Source organism: Oxyura jamaicensis, chromosome 5, assembly GCF_011077185.1.
Source record: "Oxyura jamaicensis isolate SHBP4307 breed ruddy duck chromosome 5, BPBGC_Ojam_1.0, whole genome shotgun sequence".
Lineage (NCBI taxonomy): Eukaryota > Metazoa > Chordata > Aves > Anseriformes > Anatidae > Oxyura > Oxyura jamaicensis.
This window is the reverse complement of record NC_048897.1, coordinates 6,348,229-6,360,903: the sequence shown is the minus strand read 5'-3', so window position 1 is coordinate 6,360,903 and position 12,675 is coordinate 6,348,229. Positions and strand designations below refer to the sequence as shown.

The 12,675-nt window shown below is 44.0% G+C and overlaps 1 long non-coding RNA gene across 1 annotated transcript; it reads left to right on the top strand.

Annotated features, from left to right (window-relative positions):
- The first annotated feature begins 3,490 nt into the window (after nucleotides 1-3,490).
- Nucleotides 3,491-10,538, top strand: LOC118168016. Its single transcript, XR_004751330.1, has 2 exons — nucleotides 3,491-3,571; nucleotides 10,321-10,538. It is a non-coding gene; the product is annotated as an uncharacterized LOC118168016 (long non-coding RNA).
- Nucleotides 10,539-12,675: the final 2,137 nt, after the last annotated feature.

Sequence of the window (12,675 nt, the reverse complement as noted above, 5' to 3'; positions counted from 1 at the left end):
CAAAAATAATAATAAGAAGAAAATTATCTCTAAGCAAAGGTGTCTTAATGGCTTTCAAACTGCTGTCCACAAGGCTTCAGTTAACCTATAAGGTAAATGCTTGAAGTGATCTGAGGTATGCTGGGTGTGTTTAGTTGGTTAATTTTGTGAAACATGTTAAATTGCATGATGGCTTTGGTTTATATAATATAATTCCCTTCCAGATTGTTGAAGCAATTATAAATCAAAGCTTGCCTAGTGCAGTTCTGTTGCTCTGCTTTTCTCTGGGTGAAAGGAGTGGGGAGCTAAGGAAAGGTTCTTTTTTGTGTGTGCCTACTGCAAAAAAAATAAAATAAAATTGTTTGCACAGATCATGCAAGATGATGTAATTCATGCAGTTATGATGTCCTTTATTGTAAAAACACCCTGTGTAAGTAATCTTGATGTTTTCTGTAACATGTATGACTTTCAAGAATGACAATTGTCTTCTGATACTTGTTTGACACCTCTGTATTTCTGTTGACTTGATTGGATTTCGTTCTTGTTACAGTGTTCTGTAAGAAGAAAGAATCTGTCCTTGTGTTTTGCAATATTTAAACTCTGCTATGAGAAAGAAATGGGATCTCTGAAATACTAGGTATTGTTAGGCTCCCGTGTATTTACACACCATCTGCTTCAGTACACAACGGAGAGCTGATCAGCTCTTTTCTGTAGCAGGCAGTGCCATGGTGCTACTGGGAGTGGGTTATGTTGGTCCCAGTTCTCTACTGCTGTAAAAGGGAAGAAAACAGGGCTTGAAGAGGGTGTACACGTATTTAAATTCTTTGTAAACTGCTGTGATTGTATATCGTTGCTCTATTTAAATGCAGTAATAAAAGCATTTGGCCCATTTTTAGGGACATGGTTTAGTGGGTAATACTGGTGGTCGGGGAATGGTTGCACCAGATGACCTCGGAGGTCTTTTCCAATCTTAATGATTCTCTGATTAACTCCTTCTTGATCCAGTCATATGCGAGTATGATGCCCTCAGCTTTAAGACTGTAAGGTCTTGTCTCTCCCAATGACAGCAGGTGATACGTACTCCTATTGCTAAAGTGCTTCTTTCAGAAAGGATGGTTTTCTGATGTGCTAAACCTAACAGTCTTGTCCTTCTCTTCTTTCCCCTGGCAGGGCCAAGCTGAGGAATGCAGGCAAGAACACTTAATTTGTTCTGCCTTTCTCATCCTACCTCCTTTGATACCAGAAGTTCAGTTTTGAGAGCAGATGCTTTTAGAAAGTTGAGTGGGCCAGCGGGGACTGGTCACAGCATTAATGCTGAGAAACCAGATCGTTCTAATTCATTTTGTGCCAAGAGGTGCTTGTGGTTAAAATGCTCAAATGTTTGTATCTAAAAGCATGCTTGATTTTTTTTTTCCTTAGCCCATGCTATGCTTCCAGAGCTCTCATTAGCTTTGGCGGGACCTGTGCTTTGATTTTATTTATTTAGGATCCAGCTTTAATTTTCTTATGCTCAGTATACACGCTGGCTTTATTTAGGCAGGATAGGAAAAGAAAATTTATAACCTCAGATACAGTAGGTTCTTGAGCAAAAGAAGTAAGAGGACAAGATACCAAAGAGTTCTAGCATTGTTACATTTATTAAAGGAATTACGTGCTTGAATCAAGATGGAGCTTGGGCTGCTGGCAGAGGGAAATGTGAGCAGTCTTGCAGCTGATGGCCGTGCAGTGTTTGAGGCAGCCATGGTACAGAGGCAGAATTTAGCAGATAAGTTTCTTGAAATCTTACATGTTTGTGGGCTCTTCAGCTTATAGTCGTAGGGTTAAAAATAATACAGTAAGCCAGAAGAAATGGAAACTATAGATGCTGACCCATTGGTTACTAGAATTATCTATAATTTGTATTTTATCTGAAATTCTTTCCTCTAAAATTAGGAAATTAGTGAGTACGCGGATGTGAGAAACAAGCCTTGGATGTGCTTTGTACTGCTTTGTTTTATCCTATTGTTTTCAGCATCTCCAGCCTCTTATTTGTCTGCTTACAGAATTGCTTGTGTCCCAATCCATCTGCTAGGTTGCATCTGGGAAAAATGGGGATTCATCTGGACAACATCTGATGCAACACTTGGAAAGCATTTGTTTACTTGACTAATGTCAGTTAGGCAGCAATATTTAAGCTGTAAGCTCGCAAGCTGACATACTGAATGGTTCATTCAAGTCCTTTTCCCACATTTCCGCCAAACTTTTACAAACCCTTTCTGTTCCGCACCGAAGCAGTCTGTTTTAATTCTGCATTGATGCCCAGTGGTCCTAAATTTCCTGAGGAAACTGGGAGCAGCTACAGACTGCGAGTCCAGCCGAGGCTCAACAGGATGCCTCCCTTTCTGGGGACCCACAGTCCCCTATGTCAGAGAAATCTTGAAGGTCTGTGATTTTGTGGATGCTGCGGTAGGAATGTGTTGACGAGGGTAACCGAGTGATGGAGAAAAAGCAGATCTTCCTGTTGATTGTGGGGCTCTTGGTCTGGTAACATATGTTTTCATGTCATCTTGAGACCGAAGCCCGGAAATAGGCAGTGCTAACTTCTTAGAAGCCAGTGATGGAGTGCTGCCTCCGCAGAGCTGCCCTGCTTTGCTTGTTGGCGCTAATTAGTTTGCGTCTGTTGAGCTTGCTTCTGACTCGGTCTGTTCTAATTAACACTTCCCTGTAGATTGCTGCTGAACTCCAGAAATCTCATTCATTTGTGACACACATTTCACCATCCCGAGGAGACAAGTATATTTTGTTGACAAAGGTGCCGATAACACTGTCGGACTGCGGTTTAATGCGTGCTCTGAGATGGAGAGAGGCGACAAGACAGCCTGAGTGGGGAAATGGTGTTAAAAATAACTCTGAGAACTGCAGCTGCACTTCGTCTACCAGTTTGAATTGTTTGAGTCGCAGACTGTGCAAGACTATCTGCTACAGACAATTATATGAAGTGTTTATTTCTCTGTCCCTACCTCTTCACCCTATGTACCAACATTAAAAGATACATTTGTTAGAATGCGAAACTTGAGAATTCTATTTAGAAATACATACACAATATGTATGTTTATATAAACACTACATACCAATATAGGCTCGCTCTCTGGAGTCTGTGCTTGGAGTCTATATATTGTGCTTTTAACAAATCATCAGGAGTGAGTGTATTAGTTAAATATAAGCCTTGAAAATAGAATATGCCTGAAATTCTTTCAAAGTCTGCATCAGAGGCTACCTTGCAATGGATTTTAGGAATTGCAACCGAGTGTGAGACCTTTTGTACGTCAGCTGTGGTGGCTGTCAGTGGGGCTGTCTGCTGCGGCAGAGCGAGGAGTAATTGCAAAAGGCAGTCTGGCTCCACAGGTACTGCTGAAATGGCATCGGGTGAGGAGGTCAGGTAGACAGAAGCCTATCTGGAAGAGGGAAGTGCTGGCCCAAGAGCCAGGGCATTTGGTGTCTTCTTACCTTCCATATGGGCACCTTTTCTTCTGATGTCCCAGTGGAGAATGGGCTACAGCACCAGCCTTCTGGTCTGTGTCACCTACTCTGTGTAAAAGTGCACATCTTACAGGTAAAACCTTTAAAGTCAGTTTGTGAGATGGGTGCTTCCTTGGTGTCCTTGGTCTTCCCCTGTCTCTGCACCTTGTATTGTTGCCTTCTACGTGGGCGTTGTGTTTTACTGCTGCTCTGTAGCATGACGAAAGCTCCTCTGGAAATGCAAAAGGCAATTTCTCTGCCTTAATGGCTAACTCAGGATGCCTTTGCTTTTGCCATTTATCTTCAATCCTCTCTGCAACATAACAAATGGCTTTTCTCACAGCATTGTTTTCACCAGCCATTTCTATGTTGGTAATGCTAATACACTGCAGTATGCCAGGAAACAGTATTTTCCTTCCACGTTGCTTATTTTCCAGGATCCAGCAGTAGTTATTCTAAGCACCTGACACGTGTCTCTAAGAAAGCTGAAGAGGCCAGTCTAAATTAGACAAGGACAAAATGAACCTTGAGCACTGGTAGAGCACGTGCTGCGTGGAGCCTGCACGGAGCCATCTGAGGTTTAGTGATATTGGACTCTAATGCTGGGTTTTGCAGCCATGGGCTGCTTTTGTGGCCTCATTTGCAAAGAGCCTTCAATTTTATGTATCAAGGACGATCCCTGTTGTTAAAATGCCTTCCAAAAGTGACTTTGGGCACCCATTCAACCCTGGACTGCCTTTGGGGAATGCAAGCTGAGCTAAAGCTGTCTCCATTACGGTAAAGAGATGTTAACAGGATCCTAGCAGAAGAATAAATTACAAACCAGAACAATCTGCTCACCTTACACAGACCAATACTGTGCTAATAGCTTAGCTCTGCCACTGGGGAGTAGTTGTCCATTGTCTTTGCATCTGCCCTTCTTCTGTCTCAGTTTGATTAGAAATGGCTTGAGTGGGGGCATATTGCTGTGGCTGGAAATGGGGATTTAACTGGTGCTTAAGCATTTGTAAAAGGGTTTTGCACATAATAGGTTTTAAGAGTGGATGCTTAAACAGGAAGCTACCTGTTTTGAAGAAACATTTTAGTTTCTATTATTCCCGAGTTTTTTTTCTCTTCAATAAGTTTTATCTTTTCCTTACTTTGTATGAGGGGAAAATGTTAAACTGTTGGAAATGTCACAGAAAAGCCTACCAGTCCAAATACCCAATCTTCTTTTGCTGATGAAAAAAGCAAGTGGTTTGCTTGATTTGAAGGCAAGTAAAGTATTTACCCTACCTTTTATATACGGAGAAGTAATATTACAGCTCACAGGCTCCCTATAATGCTCATGTCACTTTTCCTGTTCCCAGTAGAAGCCACACTTTACTTTCGTAATGCAATGTATACAAAAAAGGCACAAAATAGTTGGAAACTCAAATGATGACGTCTTAGCAGTTCACAGTAGCTAACACAGAGAACTTCAGCGTTTCCTGTGCTGGGACTCCTCATGGGGGTGGGAGTGGGGAATAGCATAGCCTTAAAAATACTGCTGCTGTTCTTTCAGAGCCGATAGCCTTTCTCATACTGGGAACGAAGTTCTGATTCCTCTCATGCTGTGGTGAGAATAGTGTAATTTTAAAATTAAACAAAATACTTCCCAGTTTCCCTAGGCATACCTAATGGGAGACTTTGGCTTCTCTTTTCACTTCTCTATTAGCATTTTCATTAGAGATAGCTGACATTGAGTAAAGCGTTCATACTGGTGACCTGAGCAACATCTATTTTGAAGCATGTTATTTCATTAATTCTTGTCTGCTGCTGCTCGGTGGACACACAGAGCGCTTCTCCAGTCGCTTTGTGGCACAAAGAACAGCTGCAATGCTTCAGCTGTTTCTTCCTTCTTTTCAGTTAACGGATTCATTGCTCTGTAGTTGTGTTATCCTAATTTCACTACACTTATGAAGAAACACAGGCATGTGGCGTGGGGCTAGCGAGGCATGGGGTATGAGAGCATACAGCCACCCATCGTTCAGGCGTTCACAGAGGACTGACATGTGAAGTCCTCCTGCAGTGCAGATAAACAGTCCTCTCTTTGCCTTTTTTTCCCTTATGTAAGACAAAAGAGTTTTGTGTAAGTTTAGGCAGTTCTTCTGGCTTCATTTTTAATAAAGCAGAGTAGTAACTGATTTTCAGAATAAATAGCTCAGTAATCACAGCTCTCACTCTGTAGGCTTCAGCATGTCTCTGACAGACTCTTGTTCAAAACAGAACATGTGAAGTGGTCTGTTAATAATTGCTTATTGTGTTTATTTAGTGAGGCTATATTAATTTATGATGGCTTGGATTTAACAGCAGTCTTCTCCATACATCCTCATGCTTTCATTTTCTGCTAGCATCTTCAGTGGTAGCCTACACGCCACATACTTTTTTAGCATACCTGCATGGTTTTTAAAGGGAAGGAAGGTCAGTTCGGAACAGGCAGGCAGAAATAAAAACGCAGGTAACCACGCTTTGGTCTATGTTGTATGACTGAAGTCACTTCCTGAAGGACAAATCTAATCTGCTTGAGAGAGAGACAGGTTTGTGGATGGTTTTTTGGGGTGCCTAAGTGCTGCTCTGGATTTGAAGCTGGCTAATCTTGAAGGCCATGCTCTGTGGAAACGGAGGGGCTGCTGCAGCTTGTGTCCCTCGTGGGAGCTTTCAGACGTGCCTTGTGGACGTGGCTGTCAGCGGTGAGCCCACAGTGGCTGGGTAGGGAAGGGGTTGGGCCCAGGAAGAAAAACTACCCGGTAAACCTCTGTCTCTGGGTACTCGAGGTGTTTTTTTCAAGGAGCTTGGCTTATGTCAGAGAGCATCTGATAATTATTTATGAAAACCTTGTTAGTAAGAACGGCTCTGTGCCCTGAAACAAAATGCCTCTAGAGCTGCTGAACTCAGTACGAGAACTGACTGCCCTGCAATCCCTTTAAGAGCTGCGGTGAGTGCCTTGTGGTGCTGCTGGCATTAACATCTGTTGGCTCGTGATAGGAAAGCAGCAGGAATCAGTGAGCTACTTTCTCAGCCTGATTTAAAGGTAGGATTTGACTGGGGAGTCAGGATATGATGCTTCTTTCTCACCAAGCAGCCGGTTAGCTGACTGAAGCGCTTTGCTCTGACCTAGCTTTCTGTTTAGTATATTTTCATTTTAATAGTCAAGCGGAGTGTTAGCTATAACTGATCCGGCATTTCATCCAAAAATAGTCAATACATCACCTGGAAAATTAAAGCCCACAAGTAGACGAAATGAAAATCCTTGCAGAGTGTCATGTTTTTGTTGTTAATTTTATTTTTGCCATAGCTGTGATTGACTCTTCAAATGCCCAGGCAATTTTTTACGACCACATCATTTCCACTCTTCGAATGTTGTTCAATCCACTTTGCACGTAATTAACAAATGCTATTTTGCAAGGGCTCTTTCACTTGATGACCTGTCAGTAAGGATGGGACAAACATCTCTAATGAGGATCTGACCCATTTTAATTATCAGTGGACTCTTTTGATTTGCATGGGTTTGTTTGTGAGGCTGTTCCTGTTAATAGGCATTACTGAAGCAATTGTCAGAATAGGCAGGCTGAGGGAGGTCTGGGTTTTACAAAAGCCCAAGAAAATAAATAATAGAGAAGGGGAGAGTGTTTTACTTTAGTGCCCAATATTAAACATTCATGCTGTTTTCAACTTTCTCTGCTCCTGCTGGTATCATATGGTTTGTAATAAAATTTCATATTCGTTTTACGACGGAGCCCAGATGGCAGACTTTGTACTGACCAAAAAAAAAGAAAAACCAGATAAATTCACTTAAGTTTATCTGGGCATTTACATGGTGGCATCTTCGTCAAAATACTGTTGTTCTGTGTTGTATGAGGTGAAGGCCTAAGTGAGGTCTTAAAAGCATTCATTTTTCCTCAGTAACACAAACTAATCTGAATTAGTCTGAAATACTGTGTTTTTCCCTCTGATATAGTCTGGTATATAACTCAAATGCTGGCAAAAACCCAAACCGGTGGCTTACATCCTTTGTTTTTGTTTGCATGTCCTGTCCCAGGCCTTGAATTCGCTGTACTGGGGTCTCTGGTCATGGCACGCTTTTGTTATCAGGCAGAGCACTGTGCATTTGTTGCAGACTGAAGTAGGGAGACATGGCCGTATTTTGCATATGCGAGGTGTCAGTTTTGGCTTCCCACTTCACATACCCTATGCTTCTTTTCTCAAATAGATCTTCAGACGGACAGGTGGGAGCTGACCACCTTTCAGATTTTTTACTTTGAAGACAAATGTGCAACACCCCAAGTTTAGGGAGGGAGCTGAGCGCCCTTACTGAGCCCAGGTGGGTCAGTGACAGCACTATGGTTCAGGGTCACCCTGCCATCCTTCAGCCACGAGCCCTCTGTCCTCTGAAGCCTGCTCCATCTGACCAGCTCCCTGGGGAGCACGGGCACCGCTCTCCTCCCACCTCTGCCCAGCAGCATCCCCTCCTGCCAGGCTGTGCCCGGGCACCAGCTCCACTGCAGTGCCCCGGGGATGCCTGCAGCTCCTGCTTCTAACACAACAGGCTCCATCCAGGCACAGCCTCCCCCATGCGCTGTAGGTTTGATTTCATAAGATAAACTTCCCGTGTTTCTATCCCCCCTCCTCCTCCTCCCGGAGTTGTGCCGCTTGACAAGAAGCTGCTGGAATCTGGAGAAAAGCAATTAATGATGGAGTTGGGGTTTTTGACTGACATAGTAATTACGCTGGAAAATGTAATTTTCCCTGCATATTAGAGATGGGATTATTTCAAGGAGATCTCATTAATGTGCTGTTCACCAACAAAGAGCCCAGTAACCTCTCTCTTAATAAGATTAGCGTGGGGGTCATAATGCAGCAGGCTGCTAGGGCGATATATTCAAGCTTTTGTTCTTAAGAAATAAATTACCTTCTGCTGTCCGGTAAGGGCATGCGAGGAGTAGATTTCATTTAAAAAGATGGAGACGTGGCATTTACTCATTCCGTGATAGCAAGCTGATAAACCTGTGCCCACTTGCTTCGCCCAGACGCTGTGCATCAGCAGTGAAAACTTGGGATTGAGGGAGTCCGGTGCAGCGCTTGGAGCAGCGAGGGCAGGCAGGCAGGTAGCTCCCCCGGGAGCCTTCCTTACATCAGCAGCTTTCCCCCTGAAAGCACAGCCCTCAGTGCCTGCCTCTCTTTGTCTGTAACGTGGACAATAGCTGTCCAGAGCTTGTCAAAGATGAATGGCTGTTTGAACAGCTCTCCAGCTCCCCTGGTGAGAATACTGCACCCCTCATCGGGGAGCACGGGTGCTGCTGTCGTGTGTGACTTGTGCTCAAAGAGGTAACGCAGAGGAATGGGAAAAGGTGCTTGGTTTTAGTTTGCTCAACATGTGAAAATTCAGGCCTCTCTGGGACACCCTGTAAGCAATGCTGGTGCTTTTTCTGGCAGCGTAAGTCTTCCTCCTATCTCTGCGGATGCGTGTGGGGTGGTTTTGGGTGAGCCAGAGAGTGACACTGCTAAAAACATTTCCAGGCAGCTTTCCCCTTCCTGACTCCGCTCACATCTGTCTACCATCTGTTTTCATTTCATCTCTGCTGTGCTGCTTGTAAACATCCTCTTGCAAGGACCAGGGCACTGACAGCCTGGGAGCTTCCCCCTTCCAGCGTGGGAGAGACGCTGACCAGCGCTGAGCAGGAAAACCAGCTGGTATTTATTATTGGCACTGCTGGCCTGCAGAGGCATCTCAGTTATGGGTCAGGAATCCTTCTCATTTTGCTAAATGTGCAGACAAGAGTCCCATCCCACCAGTGTCCTATGATAACCCTTCCCCAGCAAACTCTACCACCGTTTAGAAATATTTTTAAAGTTAAAAATACAGGCCAGCCCGACCCCAAAAAGGGAGATGTGCCAGGTGGTGGAATCTTGAATGTCACTGTTGGTTTTACTTGAAAGGCACTGATTTATTGTAGTGGAGTGCAGTGGTGTAAAACCCCTTGAGAGTTTGCCAAGGGGATTCAGAACAAGTTGTGTGTTTAACTGCTTTGGTACAAAAATAAATAAATTAAACTTTGCTTATCCTCTCGGTTTCATGATATCTCATTTACCTTTCAGCTAATATGCAGAAATAGAAGTAAGGAAACAGTACTTCAGATTTATGTAGGTTGTAACTCTTTCAGCACAGCAGTAATGAGCTGCGGTTAAGTATATTTTGGTGCAATTTACTTACGAGCCGCGTAGCACTGAGTTGGAATGTTTTTATTCACGTGCGTCCATAGGGTAGGACTGGTGCAACAAATTGCAGAGCGGTGTCGCTGCTGCTGTGTAATGTACTTTGGGATTTGTTTAAGATATTTTGTGTTAAACGTTATTAATGTATGGTTTGAGCCAGGACAAGAGTGAAATGCTTAAGAACATCATTTTGGTTGACTTCATGAGCTTAGAGCATGAGATTGTGTGCCCAAGAAATGCTTCTTGAAGGGTGTCTTAATGCCTGAAATACCAATACCTTACTTATCTGTTTAGATGGTAAGATAGTTAAGTTAACAACAGGGAAAAAAAGCCCTGAAGTGAGCGGAGGAGGGCTTGCAGTCATCCTTTTAGTCCCACAGTTACATTTCTTGGGCAGGAGAGAATAGTTTTTCTCTTCTCCCCAAATACCTTTTTCAAAGGCCGTGATGAGTTATCAGCTCGGAGTGGAATAGCTGCTTATTCATTTTGGAGATTTTCAATGTATTTGTGTGTCTCAGTTGAGTGGCAAATAGGATTTTCATACTTCTGGAAAGGGAAATCACAGAAGGAGGTCTTGTGGCCTCACAATATTTTATTGCTTTATTTTAGCCAGCTGCAGGCATAGTGGAATCCCAGTTATGCTGTCGTATCTGCTCATCCTGTCTGCGCTAACAGCACTAAGGACTGAAGACTGATGGTCACGGATTCCTTGGTGAACCTGGAAGGAATTCATAGCCGGTGTAACTTTTCACCACTCAGAAATCTCAATTCCAGGTTTCAGAGGCTCTTGGTTTCTTCCTCCTAATATATCATACTTACGTCTAATTTTTTTAAAAAAGACCCTTGCCAAACAGTAAGTAATGCAACTGCATTTTCTGTGTAGATAAAGCAGGTCAGAATCTGTGTCAGCAGAGCTAGCAGTGAGTTTACTCCACTTCAGTGGGTAAACAAAACCACCGATCGCGTTTCTTTAGTTTGAAAGCTGTAAATATTGCTTCATCGTCTGCTAAAAACTGGAGTGTTTGTGGGTTAACCTGGGATTTCGCTGTTAAGGCCAATTAACTCTGCTGCCGTTTGTTGGGCAATGCTTGCCTGGAGTAAAGCGCGCGTCAGCGCTCCGCTGGACAGCCGCAAGAAGTGAGTGGGGGAGAGGCGAGATTTCAGAGAGCTATCGGACGTTAAGGTTAGAAGGGAATGCCCGGCCATCTCTTCTGGCGGCCCGAGAAGTCAGGCTGAGAATTTCATCCGGTGCTCCTGCGCTGGACCCTGCTGCGTTTGCTCAGCTGGAGGATGGCTGTCCAGCGTGGGGCTTGATGCCTGCTCCCCTCTGTTCCAGGCTAGTTGAGACCAGAAGTTGCATTACATTGGCACTCCCACCACCCTGATGGCCTTTGGGTTTACCCTTTTTCTCTCACTTTCATGGAATCACTTTTTTTTTTTTTTTTCATGTCAGGCTCTTAGGAAATAACTTTTTTTTTTTTTTAATGTCTGGGTGTTTTGTCATCCCTGAACCAAAGTAAGAGCGGTGTTTTGCTGTGCGCTTGTACAGAACAAAGCAGAGGGAAGGCTGTTACAGGGAAGAAGGGTTCCTAGCGTTGAGATTTTTTCACTGGCTTGGTGAAGTGAGATAGATACGAGGGGAAATGTGCAAAATGGGTGCTCATCCACTGTTGTAGTAGGGTTGTGGTAAGACTGTAAAAGGTTTCGTGTATTTGGAAGATGGAACTTTTCAGCTGATCGTAATTCAGCATCCAGCCTGAGCACCTGGCAGGATTGCCAAACGGACTTCTTAAAAGTTTGCTTTTGTTGTTGTTGTTTTCCAATTTGCCTCTGCAATCTCCCCAGTGTTACTGCGACACGCTGCCCGTGGTGCCCGCCCGCTTTAAAGTCTGGCACAGCATTTTTTGTTGCACTTGGGAAGGAGCATCTCATCTTCTCTTCGTGTGCCGGAGTCGTGGAGCCGTCCTCTGACAGAGGGAGACCTGTGTCCTGCCAGTGCAGAACCAGGACTGTCAGATTCTCCCTCTGCATCAAAAGCCAGGCGCAAACAGGAGGGGAAATAAATCCCAGGACGGAGCAGGGCAGCTTCGTGGCTGCGTTTGGAAACACGGTGGGAGACCTGTGTGGTGGTACCTTGTTTTCTTTCAGACTGGGTTTGGAAGCCAGCAGAAGATCACAAAGGAGGGTACCCTGCTGCTGCTGAATTCTCTGCAGCAGTAATTTTGGATATTATCGAGCAATAGCAGCCGTGGCACAGCTTGCGAGTGAGCTTCTATTACGGGCTGCTTTCTGGCTGCCTTTTCAGAAATCCACAAGAGCATCTCTTTGGGCTTGAGTGTCGCATGCATTTTTTTCTACAAAAACATTGATGTTGAAGCAAAGTGAATTTACAAGCATGAAAGCAGAGCTGCTGAATGAAAGTCTCTTCTGTGTTAGCACCCTGTAGCAAATACGAGAGGGAGATGTTTTCAAGTTAGTTTACCAAGCTCCTGTGAAATTACTTGGGGATGGAGTCGCGTTTTATACACGGGAACACCTGAATCACCTATTTCCGAAAGCAGCTTACAGCATGAAGACCACTAACTTCTACAGAAATTTCAAGGCACCTGTACGCAGAGATTGCTGCTGTGTATGAGAGCTCAAGCCTACGTGTTCCCGGCATCTGAGCTTTTAATTTTTTTAAATAAAATTGCCAAGGTCGTAAATGCTGCTTGCTGTCAAAGCACTCTCAGGAACATCAACTTAAGACAGCGCCAGCAAATGGTTGTTCCCTTCTCAAGGACAAAAAAGTAAAGAGTTTCGAGCTCTTTTTCAATTTATAGAGAAAGCTTAAAATGTTGCTCCATCACCCTGTTCTGGCCTGTCAGTGTTAAAAATGAAGCTTTTCATCATCAGAACTGTAGGAAAAGACATTTATGGTGGCCCCTGTGTTTCCTGCAAGCCTGGGGAGGCTCACGGGAGCTC